Here is a 21,364-nt window from a genome sequence, read left to right on the forward strand (position 1 = left end):
AGGCTTCGTTTGGGACGGCTTTTTTATTGCTTTCTAAAACAGAGTTTTAGTACAAAATTTTTTAATTTTGTATTAAAACACCGTTTTAGAAAGCAATAAAAAAGCCGTCCCAAACGAAGCCTTAATCTCATTATTCTTCCTAAGATAGCTCTATCAGATGGTTGCATCTTCGAGATAATAATTTTGAGTGGCATATTTTATGATTTATCATCAATCATTAAAGAAAATAATATTCAATAAATAAAGAAATCTAAAACTTAATTTGGGACGATTTTCTTACTGCTTCTTCAAGTTAAATATTTAAATTTTTTGTGCTAAAAAATTATTTAAAGAAGTAATAAGAAAGTTGCTTTGAATGAAGCCTAAAGCTTCGTTTGGGATAGCTTTCTTAATATTTTATGAAGCAGCTTTTTAATATAAAAATTTCTAGTTTAAAAAAAAATATATTAAAATATTATTTTAGTAAGAAGTAAAAAATTTATCCCAAACAAGCCTATATTGCCTTCATTGTCTTGGCTGGTGGAGCAGGTTGTATTTAAATAAAGAAATAAATGAGTTGGCGGTGAGAAACTGATCTTAAACACCAGCGTGGCTGTCACCGTATGAATGCATGTTTTTAAACTTTGCTTATTTCATTTTTTTCCCCCTTATTTTGACAATTGTTAGAGAACCTTTGAGCTACCATCGTTGCTGGAGGAATGGGCAATGCCCATCAAATCAAGAGAAAAAAATGTTAGTAACACTTTGTAGAACTATTATAATCATTATCATTATTATTATTTTTTTGGGACATTTAGGCCATAAGGTAAACTCATACGCATCACATTCGTAGGATTCAAATTCAAAACCTTTTAGGCTTCACTTAGGACGGCTTTCTTGCTGCTGCTTAAAATAGCTTTTTAGTATAAAAATTTTAACTTTTAAACCGAAAATTGTTTTAAGAAGCAATGAAAAACTCGTCTCAAACAGAGCCTTAGTTGATAGTCAAAACTTCCAACCAACAATCAAAGAGAATTGCATTTTTAGCCTTCTTCTTTACTAACTATTTGGGGCAGTATTATCCCTTTTAGATAATTAAGGCTTCAATTGGGACGCTTTCTTATTGCTTGTTAAAGTAACTTTCTGGTACTGTTTCTTAAAGCAGTTTTTAGTACAAAAGTGTACTAAAAAGTTGTTTTAAGAAGCAGTAAGAAAGCCGTTCCAAACGAAGCCTCTTTTTTAATGCTTCTTAAAGCAGTTTTCTAGTAAAAAATTAATTTTTTTATACTAAAAATTATTTTAAGAAGCAGCAAGAAAGTTGTCTCGAACGAGACCATAATCTCATTTATCATCAAATATTTTAATGATATGTTCATCTCAATTTGCTCAACACAGTCTTTCAAGTATAGTAAGCTATTAAACAAAAAGGGAGGGTTATTTTTTCAACGGGAATCCATTGCTGGCCTGCTTAGTGCTGTTTTGGATTATTCGTAGACAGCATGTGCATCAGTAGGTGAACGGCAACACCAGGACGGTATTAATTTAATGACGGCAGGCAAGTTAATTACCATCCCCTTAAGAAAGTATTACTGCTTTTATTAAGCTGCGTAATTGGCATTGTCAGGAAAAAGATTGGTTGAGATTAATTATTCTAATTGATATTTAATCATCATAATTTTGGTTAGAGTTGAATATAATCTAAACAATAATTGAGTGTTTATGCATTATATTTATATTAATATATATTTAAATTAAATTTATTATGTATGATACCATCATCAATTTTTGTCTCTTTAGTTTTTTAACCTACCTTGTCGGAAGAACTTCGTAGTTGAATTTGATTCTTATGGAGAGGGATTGCGTCTTACCAAAAAATATTACTAGCTTGGTTAGATAAGCATGGAGAGTTCCTTCCACGATAATTGTTATATTTTAATAATGTCTTGATGTATCTTAGGCTTCATTTGGGATAACTTTCTTACTGTTTTCTAAAGCAGTTTTTTAGCATATTATACTAAAAGTTGCTTTTCAAACCATTAAGAAAGCTATCACAAATGAAGTCTTAGGCTTCGTTTGGGGCGGCTTTCTTGTTGCTTCTTTAAGCAGCTTTCTAGTTCAATAATTAAAATTTTTGTACTAAAAAGTTGCTTTAAGAAGCAACAAAAAAGCCGTCCCAAACAAAGCCTTAGTCTCTTTCTAGATGAAAGGATTTTTTTTCTTTTATGATTTTGTAATTGATTGTATGGGTTATTAGTTAAATAATCATAAATGATTGCATCAGAGGTATTGAGAGGTAAATCATTTACGTGGTATTGAAAGATAAGTGTGGTGAGTACCTCATACTTTCCAACTAGAAACCTTGAAATTGTCTGCCAATTAGTGTCATTTAGCACTTGCCAGAATACTAGTTATGAGAGATGGTTATCATTTAGGTGAGATGATGGTGGAAAGAGATATATCTTTGGCATTTTATTTTGTAAATTTGTTGCTGATATTGGTCATTGAAGCACTCATGAAAACTTTCTAGATCCTAATCCATTGGATCTATTAACTAGATCTTGTTATATTAGGAATTGCATGCATCATATACATGATTTTCTAAAACTAAATAGGTTGTGATCCCATTTTATATTCCTCCATGAGTTTCATTAAAATTGAGCATTCTATGGTCTAAGGGTTATATGATATCCTTAGCCTAAATGATATCGACTTTTATATATATATATGCCCCATGTTTCTTTGTTTAGTATTATCTTATACTCTTAGGTAGCATAACTAGTATCTTCCACAGATGAGGGATAGCATAACTAGTATCTTCCACATTATCTTTTATACTTAACCTCCTATAGTACATTATTAGGTAATTACATATATTGTATTTTGTGTGTCAAATGAGAAAAGAAGTCAAATTTTGATCCAACATTAGTTCCCCTTGCCTTAATGCTTATTTAATATGTGAGCTTTTATTTGAAACAAACATATACCTATGATTATCACTCCTCTATGATTGATTGATGAAGCTAAAAATGTGCTCTTATTTGTTTATGAGTGGCCATTTTCTTAAACTTTAGCTTAATGCTCATCTTATTTTCTATCTCATTTCTTTTCTTAATCTTCTAATTTAAATTGTCATTCATTCTCCTTTTGATCATTGTTTTTTTATGGTCTATTCAAATGGAATAATAAATTTTACTTAATTAATTTGTTGGTAGTTTCAGATTTTTTAATTATTATTAAAACTACTTGATGATTAAATAGAAAAAATGTGAGTGCAAAACAACTATTAAATCTTATAAATTTAACCTATAATGTTCTCTTCTCACCTTGGAACTATAGGATTAAATTTTATGAATTAATAAGTTAGATGGCAAATCCTCTTACTAGTGACATTGTGTGTCACAGCTAGCATTATAATCTTATGTTATGACTTTGATTCTTATGTCGATATCTTGCAAGGTATCTTTGATGGTTGACATTCCTTTAGTCGTAGATTTTCCAAATTGAGTTACTAAAAGATTTTTTTGTCCATCATATGATAATATTTCAACTTCAATGGTTTAAGTTGACAAATATCCCTTATTCAAAAGTTACATGCAATTGTAAAGCTTTGCTCAATTTAAAATTTGATATCCCCAATTTTTTTATAGTTAGGAGTTTCTTTATCTGCCTTTTTTTTTCTAATATCATTGTTTTCATCTATCCTCTAATGATATGATCTTGACCACCCTATATAATGAGATTCATGGAGCCACTAATAAATTTTATACTTACCTCTGAGCCCATATGTTGGATTTGAATGGAAACTATAAATTAAAATCAAAGAAAGAATTCTTAGATAAAAGGAAAATTCATTAAAAGTAAATATTATCTAGAGATTTTACTTTATATAATGACATATTTCTTTTTTGAATATTCACGTTGATACATTAACCCTTAGTATATAATACTTCTCTACATCATGTGGGAGGACTTTTGATTAAGTTTTATATAGTTTCATCATAATGGATTTTTAAAGGTTAGTTCTATTATCATGATTTGGATAGATATTACTCCTAAACTTTAGAGGAGATATTGGATGACTGATAAGAAATCATGTCATGATCTATAGTTCCATCAGCTTAGTTCTTTTACATACCTAAATATATTTAGTTAAAGGTTTATGATTTATCAATTATCGTGTATTGGATCCTTATTTCCAACTAGTACTTCAACAATTATTGACTTATGGGTCCTTGTTAGGAGACATTAGCTACTTTATATAACTAGACCATATTAAGTCTATAATGCACATTAAATGAGTCGGCTTTACAAAAATGTTGATTAATAGAGGGCTTCATGTCATATCAAATTTATTATATGGTTCATTAATTCATAATTACAACCATTGGAAGTAATTGGTTTTTCCTTTGTTGGATAATTATGACTTAGTAGCACATTATAAGTTTGATCACCTTGCTTGGTGGTAGGGATGTCAAAATGGGTTTTTTGGTAGGGTTTGGGTCCAAATCAAAACTAACCCGCCCTCGACTGCTCCAACTCGAACCCGACTGGCCCTAAATCTTGGTTAACCTAATCCAACACAAGGACCCGAGCGAGCTCAGAGTGCAACTCGAGCACGAGTGCAAGCATGATTAGGCGGGATACGGTGCGGACTAGAGTCTGGCATGATGTGGTTACATAGTACGGGTGAGAGTTCGACATGGTGTGGGCAGGAGAGGGATGCGGTGTGTGTAGCGAGCGTGACGCATGAGACGCGTAACGTAGTGAGGGGTCTGCAACCACGCGGGTTTGCTGGTGCACGACGTGCAAGCCTATGGGATGCGGGTCATTTTCATGTTAGTGGGTTGACTCGAACTTGGCCTAATATTTCGAATGGGTTGAAAATTAGAACATGAACATGACCAGTTTGTTAAATGGGTTGACCTCAAACTAGATTTTATGAGTAAGATTCAGATCATGTTTTTGGATCGAGTCATAAATTGGCATCCCTACTTGGAAAGATATTTCCATATCCTTATCAACTTAGCATTTTGAGAGTGATCATATAGTTATGGTGATTTTAAAATTGCTTTTAAATTAAAATTTGAAAATTTCATGCTTAACAAATTTGAGGCTAAGGGCAGATGGATGCCAATATTTAAGGTTAAAGTGATAGTTATTTATTTTTGTAATATTGTTTAATTAATTTTATTTTATAGAATATATAATTTTATGGGGCATGGATTTATCGAGGCTAGTAGTTGGATATAGAGAATCTATTTATTTAAGACTTTTTTTTAATATGCTCCTTGATTAGAATCCTTAGTTATTAAGTGTATCATCACCATGGTTAAGCCCTCAAATATACATTCATATGCTCGATGATTTAGATTGAAGCTTTATCTTTATATGTAGACTATATTTGAAGTATTTAACATAGTTTTTCTTTATAAATTATTGCATAAATCATATTTCTGTTAATATATGTTATTATGAAGGTTTAATTCCTCTAAAAATGTTAGATTTAAAAAGGTAAACTAATAAATTTAAAAGATATCTGATTTTAAAAATTTAAAATAATAATTTTAAAAATATTTAAATAAAAATTACTTTTACTTTGCCATAATAATGAATTCTTTATATATACAAAAATAAGTTGTGTATTATTTTTACTATCTATAATAATAGTATAGAGAGTATTAATTTTACTCTCTATACATAATTTCTAATCTATGATTCTTGCATCTTAACCTCATTAATGACAAAAACTTGACCCATTTATTCATGGTTGCTCATTATTTATCATTTATACTTATAGAATTTGTGCACACATAATAATAACAATTATGCCATTATATGTCTCTATTAAGTAATAAAGTCCTTAAATCAACCTTTTAATTTTTCATAATTTTCTCGCTCCCTTATATAGAATGTAATAAAAACTTATAAAATAAATTTGATGTCAAATTCTCTATTGTTAAAGTCATTATAACATATGCTATTTGTATACTTGAGTGCATCATAATAGCTAGATTGTGCTCCTCTTCTATCGTTCATATCATGTAGATAGTCATATTAATTGAGTGCTTAAATAATTTTTTATGAAAATAAATTATTTTTTTTAACAAAAACATGTTTTAAATGTGCACAATTTGTAATTTTGGATAATATAGGAGTTTAATTAAGGGCGAATACATGAGAACACTAATGCATATATTTAATTCAAAGTATTGATTATTGGCTCAATTTTGGTTCAATTATTGGTGTTTTAATTCAGTGAATTTAATATTTGATGAAAAGAAAAATTCCCTTAGTATTCGGCCCGGTGATTCATGGTGCAAAGAGGCCCAGAAAGCCTACAAAAGTCAATGGGCCTTTATTGGCATTTGCTTCGTTAGACCAGGCTTACCATTCAAATATTTTATTGGTCCAGCACTAATATTAAGGGCTGAGGGAGAACTTTTGAGCCTATTAATTCTTGAAGGTCTCGAAATTTTCATAACTCAAAATAAAAATAAAAATTATGATATTTGGTTGAAATATTTTTTTATTGTAATAAATTTTTTTTCCTAATTTAGCCTCACATTAATTTTAAAATCCTCAATCTTATCACACAAAGTTTTTTTAGAACTTAGAATGCATTAAAATTTTTATTAAAGATAGAAATATTGGTCTTAAATACTGATATTTGATTTGAATCAATAGTTTTGGAGTAATATCAATTGTTATTCATTTGAGATTACTTGAATGTTATTATTTCAATGTGCCAAAAATACTTATCAGTTCAATTAGCCTCTAAGATAAGAGTTGATGATATTCTATGGTATAAATTGACACATCTTTTTGAAATATTTATTCATTTTATGCAAATTTAGTGTATGTTGATCGCATAAAGAAATTAGAGAAGATTATAATTAAAAGTATTGGAAGAATTTTTTGTGTGCTTTCTTTACTGCAAAAAAAAAAAACACTTATCAATTCATTTAGTAGCTTATGAGATAAGAGTTGTTTATATTGTATAATATAAATGGATGCATCCTTTTGAAATGTATTATTTATTTTGTATATTTAGGACATATGCCATTTATAGGAGGAGGTAAGTAATAAAGTAAATTTCAAAGCCTTTAGGCACCATCCTATTTCAATCCAAACCTTAAACTTCAAACCTTCTAAAAATAAGTGTGAGTCCTCACATATTGATTTCCATTTGTTAGAAAATATCCTATAGTTAGTTGAGATAGGTGTAAGTATCCATATGTTGTCATCCTTTCACTTGCACTAAAAAAAAAATAAAAGACTTACAATATCATATTAAATTTTCACACTCATTCAACTTTTTCTTATCATTATCCTAGTATTGGAGAAAGCCTTGTAGGCACCAACCTTTTCTATCAAAATATTAAACTTCAAAACTTTTAAAGATATATGCGTCAGTCCTCACATGTTGGCTTCATTTTCTTAAAAGAAACTCTCTAATTTGTTAAGATAAATATGAGTCCTCACATATCCACATCTATTCTCTTGGACTCGAAAGAAGATTTGTCTTACAAGATCATATATGAATTTTTTTACTCATTTAGTTAAAAGATAATTGTGGGTACATTACAATGATAATTTCACATATCATCAATGAGAAAGTAATATGAGGGACTTTGTTGATGTTGAAGTGCATGTAAAGCAGGTAGGCATGATTGGACTGGAGCATTTGCTGAACACTATAAATAGCAAAGGTTTCATGGTTATGCATACAAAGAGGTGGGAGAAAAACTTCAAGAGAGAAATTATCACACAAAGATTGATTACATGTGATGGTATGGGTTTCTTGATTTTGTTTAAAAGGTGAGAGAATAATTTTAAGAGGAATGTTATAAGAAAGAAATTTTATTAACTCTATAGTAGCAGTCAAATTAAAATTAATGACCACAAACAAAGAAAAAGGAAGTGTCCTAGCATTCATATCTATATTTGTATCTCTAGATACTTGTTGTAGGCTAAGGAGAGAATTTAGCCATCCTGAGTATTAAACTATGCATTTATGATGCTAAGAGAAAGATAAAAGATCAATGTAGAGAATAATGAAGATAACTCATCACTGATTTGGACTTGTGGTACAATAATTTTTTATAGTGATGAAGATTCTTGAAATTTAGTAGTAATTGGTTATCGATGGTGAGAACTTTTCTTGGAGGATTTTTTACAAACTAAGCTCTTAAACTTAAATAAGATGCAATGAGAGCAGAAGCTTTTCTTTTTCGCAATATCACTTCCTAACAATATCATTTTACCTAAGAGCCGATCCAAATGATGCTTCATTGGATTTGAGAAACATAGATTTCCACTAAGGCTTTTATGAAATTGGATGCATAAAGACAATGTTGGTAGGAGAATTGACCCACAGAGGATTGTTGAATAAAGAACCCAATGTGATCATGTGGATTTATAAAAAGGTGAATTCTCAAACGTGTGGTTGCAATTCACACAAAAGTAATAGTAGACTAGCATAGTTTCTTTAAAAAGACACTAGAGTAATCTTTAATCCAAGAAAATTTTAAAAGGATGTGTTCATGATTAATTAATGATATTGAGACATTCCAAAAAAAAAACTATTTAGCTAGAAAAATTGATTGAAATGTATAAAGAGGAGTTCTAGTGGCCATGAATTTTCTCATCGCTAAAGATAATTTTTGAGAATTGGACAAACTTGAAAACACATCGTTCTACATAATGCACTTAATTATATTTGAGATTTAGATGATTAAGTTAGAAGGAACAACAAGTAAAATAGGTGCTCAACTTTGCTTGGTAAAAAAAGAATGAAAGAAATAAAACTTGCTCATTGGTTATATGAAAATTAAGTACAATATCTAAATATGTTTTATAAAGCTATTATCATGAGTTAATTCATAAGCTTATAATAATTTTGTGGGAGGGAAGCGAGACAAACATCATTAAAGTTACTTTTAGACATACTTGTGACGTTAAAGTCTACACACAATATTGCAATTATAATTTTAAATTTAATACTTGTGATTATAGGCATGATAAAATAATCATTGGTAAAATAGGTTTTTTTTTTAAAATAAGTGAGTATAGTGACTCTGAAATTAATTTTTAACGGATTTTATATGTGGTTATTGAGTTAGACTGTATTATTTAGAGCGTGGTGTTGTTTATGTGTGATTTATTGGATGTTTTTAAAAGAGTGTGTAATTTATGAACAGATTAGACATGATGACATAAATTAAGACTTTAGGTTAGAAGTTATTTATATCAACTTCACAAGCTCAAAAAATTTATTATACTAGTTATCCATCTAGATATAATGATAAAAGTAAATGATGTACAATTTATGAAAGTATGATATGTGATAGATACAATACTTCATATTTTTAATGGTTTATTAGAAATGATGACCAAAATAGTTATCAAGAAGAGATATCATACATTATAGAAATTATTTTACTTTCTTTTGTGTTGTACTACTAAAAATTGTTGGTATATTAGTGTTAAGGTCCTAGATGGTTGTATTCTCATTCTTGGACTTATTGTGAGCCTAAAATAAAAAGGACTTTGAATTCCAAAGGGAAAGATAATTAAAAGAAAAGTGTTTATATTTGATTTAACCACTAAAGGTACTAAAGATAATGAACATGAAGTGAGTTTCATGAAGGGTAAAAAGGAGCTGGAATCTAATGACTTTTTAAGAAGCATGACCTCTAATATGTGATTGAAAAACTAATGTACTTGTACATCATTTTACATTAAGTTTTAATAGATTTTTTTTTTGTAGAATTATTGTTGTTTTTCATATTATTCCCTATAACAATTTGCATCTACATAGGTATTTCATTTTTATATAAATTTTTTTCTTTGCTCGAACTTTTCAATATATATTATTAAAAAAATCAGTGCTCAAATTATCTATATAAGAGTTTTATGGTGTTTTTTTTGTATAATATTCTTTTTTAATCATCTTTATTATGATATATAGATTTTTTTATTTTCATGTAGATACTTAAATGGTTAGTGAATATGAACATGGATTGAGCACTACTTATTAGGAGATCAATCTCATTAGGTGAGGGTGATATTAAGACTTATAGATTATTAGATGGAGGATTAATTCATCCTTATGAGTGATTGTATGTTGGAGAGGTCCTTCAATTAAAGCAAAATATTTTTATTTAAAAATATTTCAATAATAATTATTATATCATGTCTTTAATTGGCATGTTTTTATGTATTAGTTTTGTGGATCATATAATTATGTAGGCCTTAGTAACACACTAGATGAATGCCTTATGGCATCCTTCCATTATTTGGAATCATACTGCCTATTGTCTACAAAGCATTTAATGGTAATTTATTCTTATTTGAGTTTATATTTACATAGTTGATTGTTAGGCAAGCTTTAATTTAATTATTTAATTAAATTACATTTATTTCTATGTTCAATGAAGTATTTATTGAAAATTAGAGGAGGCCACTATGATAATGAATGTTTGGGAGAAGGAAATTATAAGGCATCTTACTCAAACTCTAACTACAACTCATAATGATGCCCTAAAAATCAAAATAACCTAATTGATGAAACCAACTTTATGGGTTTGCTTAGGTGCATGATGTTGTATAGGATGACCTTATTATATATTAATCTTGTGAGTATTGTTGAAGGAATTAAGGGTTTCTTCTGCTTACAGATTCTCTCTCAAAGGGGTCATAATTGAGCTTTTAAAAAATGTTAACATGTGCATGAGTAAGTTTCAAAGATGAAGGAAGGAAGTAAAGTGGAAGTTGTTGAGTTTGCATTCTTGGGTCAGTAGAACGACACATCCATGTTGAAAGAGGGAGAGAGAGAATGTGTGTATGTGTGTGTGTGTGTGTGCAAGTTTGCGAGTAAGATTACATAGAGATATAAGAAATAAAACAAAATTGTTCAAGCAATTTTCTCTTATGCCCACTAATAATATGTTATCTTCCTGATTGTAGCCAATATTTCAAAGTAGAGGAGGATGAATAATATATATATCTCGTAAAAACTCTTGTAGAAATATAGGAGATGTCGAGAGCTAAATCTATAAACTAAGATATTGAACCCCAATTTTATCACCACTCTCTTTCCCTTTTATAGGTTGCTAAATATGTCTCATTAAATGTGTCCCCATGCCTGATATGTAAAATATAATATACTACTCCATTATGGAATATGTTGACCCTGAATTTGTTAAACCCCCGATCAAAAGGTTTAACTTGGTCATATTGACTAAGCTAGGCCCTGAAACCCCTTCCATTCAATTCCTTGGGTCAAATCAGGTTTGTTGAGCTCGAGCTTGGGCCCTGGGTCAAACTTGTTGATCAGGTCAACCTAGGTTGACCCATTAGGTCCTTTTAAGCCCAATCAATTTTAAATCAATTCAAATCCTTCTCTTGCTCAATCCCCCTACCCCTTAGACCCAATTGACCAAGTTGACCAAGTCAAGCTTTGACTTGGTCAACCCAAGTCTAGTTGTACCAAATTTGACCTATTTAGGTCAAATTAAACCCTTTAATGCCTTTAATTATTTCCTATTGATCCCTAATTCAAACCCACGGCCTAATGACTCCTAACTCCCTCCTAATTAAGCCTTGATGCGATCTACGTCATTGGTGATGAGTCCATGGCTTTAAATAGAGACATTAGGGTTTCTTTTAGTCTATCTTGCATTCTATTCTCCCTACAATCCCTCTAAAGCCTAATTCTTTTGTTCTTGAGCTCTCATAATTCTCCTCTACGTTCCCCAAGCCAAACCTGGCCTTTCCATGCCGCGGCCAGCGAGTTTCCGATGACCAAAGGATAGATTCGTCCAGGGCTGCAATCCATTTGATACAGAGCTTGTTTGATCGTGGTTTCAATTAGGAAAGCATACGAGGATAGTCTACATGCTCAACCGTGTCAAGATCCTGAAGATCGAATGGTGAAATCTCTCAAAAACTCTTAACCTAGGTCACTACAGTTAGGGTTAAATATCTTTTTACACACAACATATTAAGTTGTGTTCTTGGTTCCCCATGATCTCTGTTCATGTATAGAACTTTGGTTAGAAATTTCATCAAATTTGGTTCATGGGATCACAAGAATGAGCCAAAACATCGTATTAGGGTTCGGATTTGGTTCTTCGTACGGTGGGGGTAGATTTCAACCGTTAATCTCACGATCAACGATTGAAATCCAATCAATCCGCAGTTCGAAATGACCGTGAGGCTCGATCCTATAGTTCCGCTCTCCATTCGGCTCAATCAGAGCTCTTGATTCCAAACCGCGCAGGATCGAATGGCGATTGCCATGCTGATGTGGTTTTATTCAAACTGCATCAGCGGCTTTGATTAGGCATTGATTGCCGGAAATCATTGCGGCGCCGAGCAATCATTGCTTCGCGAACCACAGAGTAAATCTCTGGTCGCCATGTGTCATCCCGAGTTGCCAAATTCATTTTAATTTATTTTAATTAGTTTTAAATGTATTTTAAACATGAAATCTTTGAAAAATCATTTAAAAATATTTAAAAATAAAAAAAAAGTATTTGTACCAAAATTTTCAAAATTTAATTTCCTTTAATTTATAATTAAAATTATTTTAAAATATCATCTATATATTAAGTTATTTTAAAAAAACTATTATTTATGATATTTTAATTAATATTTAATAGCCCTTTAATTACTTTTAAACTTCATAAATTCATATTAAAGTCATTTTAAACCCGATTTTGGTTTATAATACCTCATTCTTTTCAAAAAATTATGAATTTTAATTTAAAATTATTTTTAGAGGCCCAAATTTTCTTTGTCTTGATGATTTATGTATTGCTTAATTATTTGGGTATTTAAGTGATATTTAGGTAATTATTATACTAAATATTTTAAAATTAGAAATTATTTTCAATTTATTTTAAAATCTCTTTGGGTGATCAGTGGATCTCTCATATGCTTACATGAATTGAAATAATTTTTGAATTATCTTACTTTAAATTTAATATTTATATATTTAATACCTATATGTATTTTATAATATTTTCAAATCATATTTGTATTAAATCATCCTAATTTTTGAGAGACTTTCTTCTTAAAATTTTAAACATTGATCTATACGTATAAATAGCATTCAGGGGGGAGAGGATTAGTGGGTGGTTGAGTCCCAATCATTTACTAATCACTTTGTAAAGCATGCTTAATTACTATTTTTACCATCTTTTGTAGGTGTAGGACGCACGAGCACTTAGCTTAGGCTCTCGTAGACCTTAGGATTTGTGTGTTTACTATTTTTATGCATTCCTTGCATGTTACCTCATGGGTTAGTCCAAAACTTACTTTAAAACCTATTTAACGTAGTGACACCCGAAGGATAATACTTAAGGACCTGTCTAGAACTTAGAAAATTTATAGGAGTTAGGGTAGACCTTTAATTGACATGAAAACTCTAACATTTAAACTTAGTGACATCTTAAACCTATCAGAATTTTTTAGGATTCTTTTTAGGTGCCTTTAACCCCCTTAATTAATAAACCTAATATAACTCATTAATTAGGCCTTGAGAGCTTCCAAAAATTGTAATAAATCCAATTTAATTCAAAAAATTCCCCATAATATCTTAAACTCTCCAAAATTTTGCCCTTAAACTTAGATAATTAGGGACCCTTAGGTTGACCTTAATCTAAACCCTAATTTAATTTTAATTAAATTTATCTTTTTACCCTTATTAGATAATAAAAAATTATTAAAAAATTTAAAAATTTTTCTAAACACTTGGAAACATCTTCTTAGGTTATTTCCGACCTTTGGGGGTGATTACAACCTATTTGGAGGTGATTTGGATTAAAACCATAAAATCATCATTTATTAAATAATTTTAATAATTCCTCAATTGTCCAAAACTTCTAAAATTCATAACTTGGCCTAAAAAACTCCAAATATAGTAAACCCAAAGCCTAGCTACTCCTTATAAGGCCTAATATTTAACTAAAATATTACAACCCCAAATATAGCCTATTTCTAATAGTAGTCTTTTGGACCACCTTAGTCTAGAATATAGGAGGATCATGAACTTTTTAAAATTGGCTAAAATAATTTAAACATTAAAGATCACAATCCTAAGCATTAAAACAGATCCACAAACTAAAATTAACAAAACTAGATCCTAATCCATTAATACTTAAAACTTAATTAAAGTTCATTTTCTGACATTCAACAATTTTTAATCTTAGGTAACTTGAACTGATTATCCTACACAGGATCTATCTAAAGCCACACAAGTCTACCACACACATAAAATTGTTGGCTAGGGAACCTCTTCTAGCTATTGGATTAGGGATGGTGTTTATTTTTTTCTGCTTTTCTTTCTACTTTATGTGATGCGATTATGTGTGGCACGAGTGCTAATTGATTATTTTGTTATGTTATGATTAATATGATGTTTATTTCATTACTGTACCTTTCTCTCTATAATTGATTATGCGTTAGACTACACATGGGCTAGGATCACTTTTATACTAACTCAATTTTATGCAGGTGGCCACGCTTATGCAATGATAAAATAAAGGGGATAGTAATGATTTAAATCTTTAACACTAAGATTATTTTTTGTAGATGCTCCAAAGACTACTTAACCCCCTTAAAAATTAAAAGAGCGTGACCATGTGTGTTTATTTTTCTGCACAAATATAATTGCTTGAGATGCGATATATGAACTGCTTGTGATTTTTATTAGGATAATCATGTAGGAGTCCGAGTATATATATATATATACATAACTTTTAGACTTTCATAACTTAATTTAAGTTATGAAAGTCTAGCATTTCAAATATAAGGTATCCAAAGAGAATTAGAAAGGCCCCATTCTCGGGAAATTTCTTAGTCATTTGGGTACCAATCTGGAAGACGAGCTAGATAAAGCCTAAATTGAAATAACTAGATTGACAAGAGGGGGGGGGGGGGGAAATTGTAAAAGGGGGGGGGTGAATTGTGAAAATTTTGTGGCAATAATAAAAGACCTAAGCAAGAGTTCTAATATTTTGGTGTTTTTAAATTTTAACAAGAAAATTTAAATACTACGAAGGCAAATACATGAACTCAACATGCAACGATAAAATTCCTTTTTTTCTTTCACAATTTACACTATGCAAATACTATGAAAATAAAGTGCAAGTAAAAAATAAAAAGTGATAAGGAAAAAGCACACCAAAATTTTATAGTGGTTCAGTCAAACCATGACCTATGTCCACTCATCGGAGTCCTCCGCTCTGGGAATTTCACTACAAACTATAGCTCTCCTTTTGCCCCCCTAAGCAAGGAGGAGAAGCCCTTACAATGATTTCACCAACCCGGTGTGGCAGAGTGCCAAGCGCTGTTTTCACCCTCCTGGCGACGGCAGAGTACCTTCTCGTTTTTCTCCCTCCTGGAGAAGACAGAGTATCTTCGAGGTCACGGATGTAGAAGATTCTCCTCCTCAAAGAGCCTCCCAAAAGTTCTTCCCAGGTCACAGGAGGAACAAGATGCAACAAGAACGAAGCAACCGTGTGATCTCCCTCACACCTCTTCTCCCTCACCAAGCTCACCTTCTCCTTCCTCTCTTAAACCCAAAAAAACTTCTCAAGAGCTCTCTCCCAAGGATTTCCTCTATAATCATGTTCCCTTCTTTTTTGTCTCTCTTCTCTAAAAGATTACTAATTTTGATACATAAAACGGGCTTCAAAATCCCTAAAATTTTTGAAGTAGCCATTACAATCATACGGTATGATTTCACATCGTATAGTACGATATGTATAAATAGGCTTCATCCTGGTATGAAGTTGTACGAACACTTCAAAAGCTAATCGTACTGTACGATACTAAATCGTACAGTACGATCCTCAACACTACTGCTTGTACAGGACGATAGCCTGGACGATCAAATTTCATCTCTATTCATCGTATGGTATGATATACATCGTACAGTATGAATGGTCAAAATCAAGGCATCATCCAGGACGAATTATGGGACGATCAAATGTCGTCTCTATTCATCGTATGGTATGATATACATCGTATAGTTAGATTTTCAATTAGTAATTAAGCCTTGATTTATGCCACTAATCACGGGGTAATTTAAGTAAATATTTAAAATAAATCGTATAGTACGAAGTCCTTCGTACAGTACGAATGGCTGCGAAAAACTTACTTAAGTTAAGTTGACGACTAAGGTTTTGGATTTGGAACACATTGTACAATACGATATTATTCGTACGGTACGATCTATTCATAGAAATTATTTTACAAGCTCAGATCATACAGTACGAAATAAAGTCGTATAGTACGATCACCAAAGAAAGAAAATATACATTTTTTACTTTTAAGAACCTCTCCCCTTGTGTGTGTGCATGGTTGCTCAGACTTACATGCAGTTTGCGGCTAGACTCAAGAAAATAAAAAATAAAATAAATAATAAATTACATTGTCAGACTCATACTCCTAATCTAATCAGACTTGAGTTTTCCTGTTGTCCTGAGTGGTTTGTGATCTTCCTGAAATCATAGTACTCATGGACAATAGCAAATCATAAATGATATTTGCGACATTATTTGTCATCATCAAAATCTCAAACTCGGGGTCATGGGTCGCAACATAAATGAGACGATTCAAAGAGAGATGATCTAGAGAAGGATGATCCACTCGAAGATGGAGACTTGAAGATGGAATGTCTAGCTTTTAAGACTTGCATGATTCTTTAGGATTAGAATTCAGGTTATTGTCGGTGGGGCCTAGCCACCATTATTTTTCTACAGATCCTGGGTTATACTTATACGGAACTTGCCGTGGACTTTCTTTTCTTACTATTTATGTGGATTTATATTGATATGTTTATTTTCTGGGCATAGTAGAAATTATTTATTTTTCTTAGGTTTCTTTTCTTGTATGTGCTTGGACTATTTTCTCTATGCACTTTAGGATAAAAAATAATTTTCTACTCGTAATTAAATTTTAAGTTTAAATAATTTAGAAAACTAACGACCTAGGGAATAGTCAGAACCATCCGGGGTGGTATGCATAATGTTGCATTTTTCTTTCTCTTTGCTATAAGACAACTCCTCACCTGTGGGTAGAGTTCGGATAATCTGACTTATGAGGATGAAGTGCTGGACCTGGGGAGGTCTAGTCTTTTCTAAAAATTATTTTTATAAGCCTATTTTAAAAATCTCATACATACTTAATCTAGCCTTTTTTTAACCAGCATGCATTGCATTAGAAACAAATTAAATTAAAATTTTAATTGCATTCACCCTACATAAGTTTAGGGCCAGGATACTCTTTAGACATCAACCCTACTTCAAAAATACTCAAACTACCTACCAATCTTTTATAAAGACTGAATAACATAGATTTAAAACGCTAGTTGGTTAGCTTGCATTCATTTTAAGCCAGGATATAAGCCCAGGTGCATTAACTAGGACACGAGTGTTAGGGTTGGGTATAACACTAAACCCACCTTAGATTTAAGGTTCGAGGCTACTATATTAGGTGACTATAAACCCTACTTATCTGCGTTAGATAGATGACACCAACTCCATCATTCCCCTCTATATGTTTTGAGTGCATGAATTTCTTTCCCTCATTACTGCCTTATTCCCTCTGGATGCTGTGATGAACCATCCATGTTGACTAAGCCATTTGAGCCCCTTTCTTTCCTTTTGAGTAGGATTTCCTAGTCTCCCCTTTTGTGCCAATCCCCTGATTGGGAAGAATAATATGGGTTCCTTAATCGAGAGTTTTCTTGGGCCCCAAGCTTGAGATGTAATTAACCACGGGGGCTTGCGCCCGTAAAAAAGAAAACTCCACCATCAAATAAACTCTAATCGAGCTGATGTATCGGATGGGGGAAACCCGTTGTTACGATTAGGTCGTATATATTTCTACACATCGGGGTGCGCTGGAGAAAGCCGCTATACTCAATGGTTTGTCGTATGTGCGATATAATCTTCCCTTCCATTTGCCCGTTTGTGAAGAGAGCGAAGGCCTGTGATTATTTATATCCCTTAGAGTGATGTAGTCATGCACCCTCTGGACTTTGCAGCCGGCGGTGTCCTTTTGGAGGTCCATAGAATTATGGGCAGGTGGTTGTCATTTCATGTCATTATGGTAGGCTTAAAACTTTAAAGATCTATGATGATCATTTAAGTGAGTCTCTTAAAACAATTTTAGGATAATATGTTTTATTTCAGGCTTCAATAAATGGTATAGATAAGAAAGTCTTTTTATAGTATTATATCAATTGATATCATATCAAAATGACTATTCATTGATTTGATCAAACACAACATGTGGTTGGACAAAAAAGATTATTAGTGGGGTTATTTATTTCTCAAGTACCCATATTAGATTTGGATGTCAATCTCAATATTAATTGAAAGGTCCTAATTTAATGTGAAAGTTTAGGCATCACATTTTCACCCCTTGTCTACAAGAGGCTTAATTAAAGGATGTTGTTGGAGTAAAACTTGGCTGCTTTATTTTCACTCAAGTGTTATTATATTCAAAATTCATAACTCTTCACCTGCTCCTAAGCAACCATGGACTTCAGAAGCTAGTGAAATGCATGATATTGAGTTAAGGAAGAAGAAGGAACTAATGGAGCAAGAAGTTGTGAAGTTGTTGGTGGTAGAGCTGGTCGCAGTGGAGCTGGATCCGAAAGTGAAAGAGAAGGAGAGAAAAAATTTTGAATAAGTGATTAGATTGATAGAGATAAATGAGTATGAAATAAATGAGATGAAGGAGAAGGTGGTGGTGAAGATGTAAAGAAATTAGTAGAGTAAGCTTCAAAAGAGTTGATGGTGGATGCCATAGTGAATGTAATGGGCAAGGCCATGTGGAAAACTATATAAGAGATGAAGAGAAGAAGAAGACTCTAAAAGTTAGAAAGATGATGGGATTAAGGAAATGATAGATGGCTTGGTAAAGATGTTAATGGAGGTTATGACAAATATAATGCAAAGGTGGTGGCGCAAAAAGTGATGGTGTATGCTAAAAAGTTTATCGTATTCATGTAAAACCTTGTGTATATTCTTTCATCAAGTGAGGATCAACATCCCCATAAGTGGATGAGTGATTCTAAGGTGGCTAGAGATTCTTCATATTAATTTTTAGAAGTTTCCATGTATGCTAAGAGTGGTTGGCTCTGTTTGGAGATTAGAGTGCATGATGATAATGGAAGTGGGTTTGAAGATTATCCATTGGAGAATGGGTTATTTACGAAGAAATAACATGGGGATTGTAATAACCTGTATGCTGACTATGCTAAATTAATTTTTCTTATGTCATTATAATTCTAAATTATAAATCATCTTCTTCATAGCATTGATATTATAGTTTTTTACTTGCACAAAGTTTTTCATAATTTTTGAGCTATTGTGAAAATTCTTAAGAAATTGGTACATGTTAATACAAGTAAAGATTTTGGGACCGCTAGGTATCTGTTTTGCAAAACGATTTCACCAGTCTTTTAAATAAAATGTGTTATTTTATGATTATTTTTTTTTAAAATTTTTGAAGTCATGAATAGATTTATATAATTTTTCTATTAAAAATTGAATAAATTAAATAATTATATTAATATTATATTATTTTATTATAAAATATTTTAAAGCATTAACATCTCTTATTAAATCATTTATCCCATTAATTAAGTTTGGATAATAGAGATTAGCTTAAGGAAATGAGTGGGTTAAGTGAGGAGAGAGAAAATATTAGCTAGGATTTTAAAGTCGTGGAGCAATTTTGTTAGTCGAGCCTATTAGGAATTCACACATCTCGATGTAAGGAATCTTTACCCTATTTCTGATTTCAAAGATTTTATATTTTTAGTATTTTTTAGATCAAATTTGTGTTTATGTTGTAGAAAAATGAGAATAATTTTATATTGATAAAACTTTGATTGCATAACTTTTTAAATGTTATAGAGATTGATATTATAAATATTTTTGAGTATCTATTTGGAATTTTGTAGTGATTTTAAAAATACAGTGATTTTTGTCAACTAAAAATTTATTTTGACATCTAAAACTACTAATTTAGCTAAAGATTTAGAAAGTTACTTTATGCAATATTTGATAATTTAGTTAAATTATGAAAAATGTGAATTTTTGTGCGTCATGATTTTTTTTTAACACTTTATGAATTAAGCTCAATTATGCATTATTTGGAATTCATTGAAAATGAATATAAATATATAATTGATTATCATTTTTATTATTATAGTACTATGATTATAATGTGTGTCTATGAATCATGGATGCAAAATATCTTTCTCTTTTTATTCTATAGGGCAAAATGTTGCTAGAGAAGGAACTTCATGACCTTCCATAGAAGAACGTATCTAAAAGATGGAAGAATCTCAAAATAAGATCCTTCAACTTTTGCGAGAGATTTGACAACTGGCGCAAATATCACAGGAGGAGGTTCTTCTCCCTCGAGATTCACCATTGGCCGAAGATGTTCAACTTGAACATCTTCACACATAGATTCCTCTCCCTCCGCTAAGGAGGTATATGCAATCACATCAAGATGACAAACTTGCTAACACTTCAAATTCTACCCATACTTTACAGAATGGACGATAACCTAGCATTTCTCTGGACATCATTGAAAACTTAGTTTGACCGCATGTATTTGAGGTCCCTCGTAATGCCCTATGACATGAACCGCGATGATTGGTCTGAGAAGAGTTCCCCATTGGAGGTGTAAGAGAACCACTTCGTCAATGGGACGAAAGTCGGAAGGACTGTAGTCGGTGGATGACGTAAGTTAGGAGGATCATAATCGGCTAGCGACGGAGGTCGGAAGGACCGTAATCGGTGGGCGACGTAAGTTAGAAGGACCGTCAAGTAGAAGTCCAACAATGGACAGAAATCTAGCATCAGATAGATGTCTGACGAAAGTCCTACAACATGCAGAAGTCCGGCATCGGGTAGAAACTTGGCGACGAGCGGAGGTCTGACGTCGGGTAAAAGTCTGACTTCAGTTGGTGGCCGAGGAGAACTCCGGCATTAGATGTAGTTAGGGAAAAACACCAGCGTCACTTAGAGGTCGGGTGAAATTTCGGCGTCACTTGAAGTTCGAGAGGAATTCTGGCGTCACTGGGGCGTCGGGCAAAATTCCGGCATCACTCGGGCGTCTGGCAGAATTCCAGCGGTGGTAGTGGAGGAGTTTCTTCCCTCCAATCCTTCTGTTCTTCTTCTCTTCTTCTTCTTCTTGCTCTCCCCCATCTCAAGAAAAATGAGGGGTTTATTTATAGATTGCTGGAGTGGCATGGACTGTAAATAGATTAGAGATCAGGGGTGAATGTGGAGTGGTTCGGATGGACGGACGATACTGAATCCTTTGATCGTGGACCATTCATCAAACA

The sequence above is a fragment of the Dendrobium catenatum genome, unplaced genomic scaffold (assembly GCF_001605985.2).
Source record: "Dendrobium catenatum unplaced genomic scaffold, ASM160598v2 fragScaff_scaffold_853, whole genome shotgun sequence".
Classification (NCBI taxonomy): Eukaryota; Viridiplantae; Streptophyta; class Magnoliopsida; order Asparagales; family Orchidaceae; genus Dendrobium; species Dendrobium catenatum.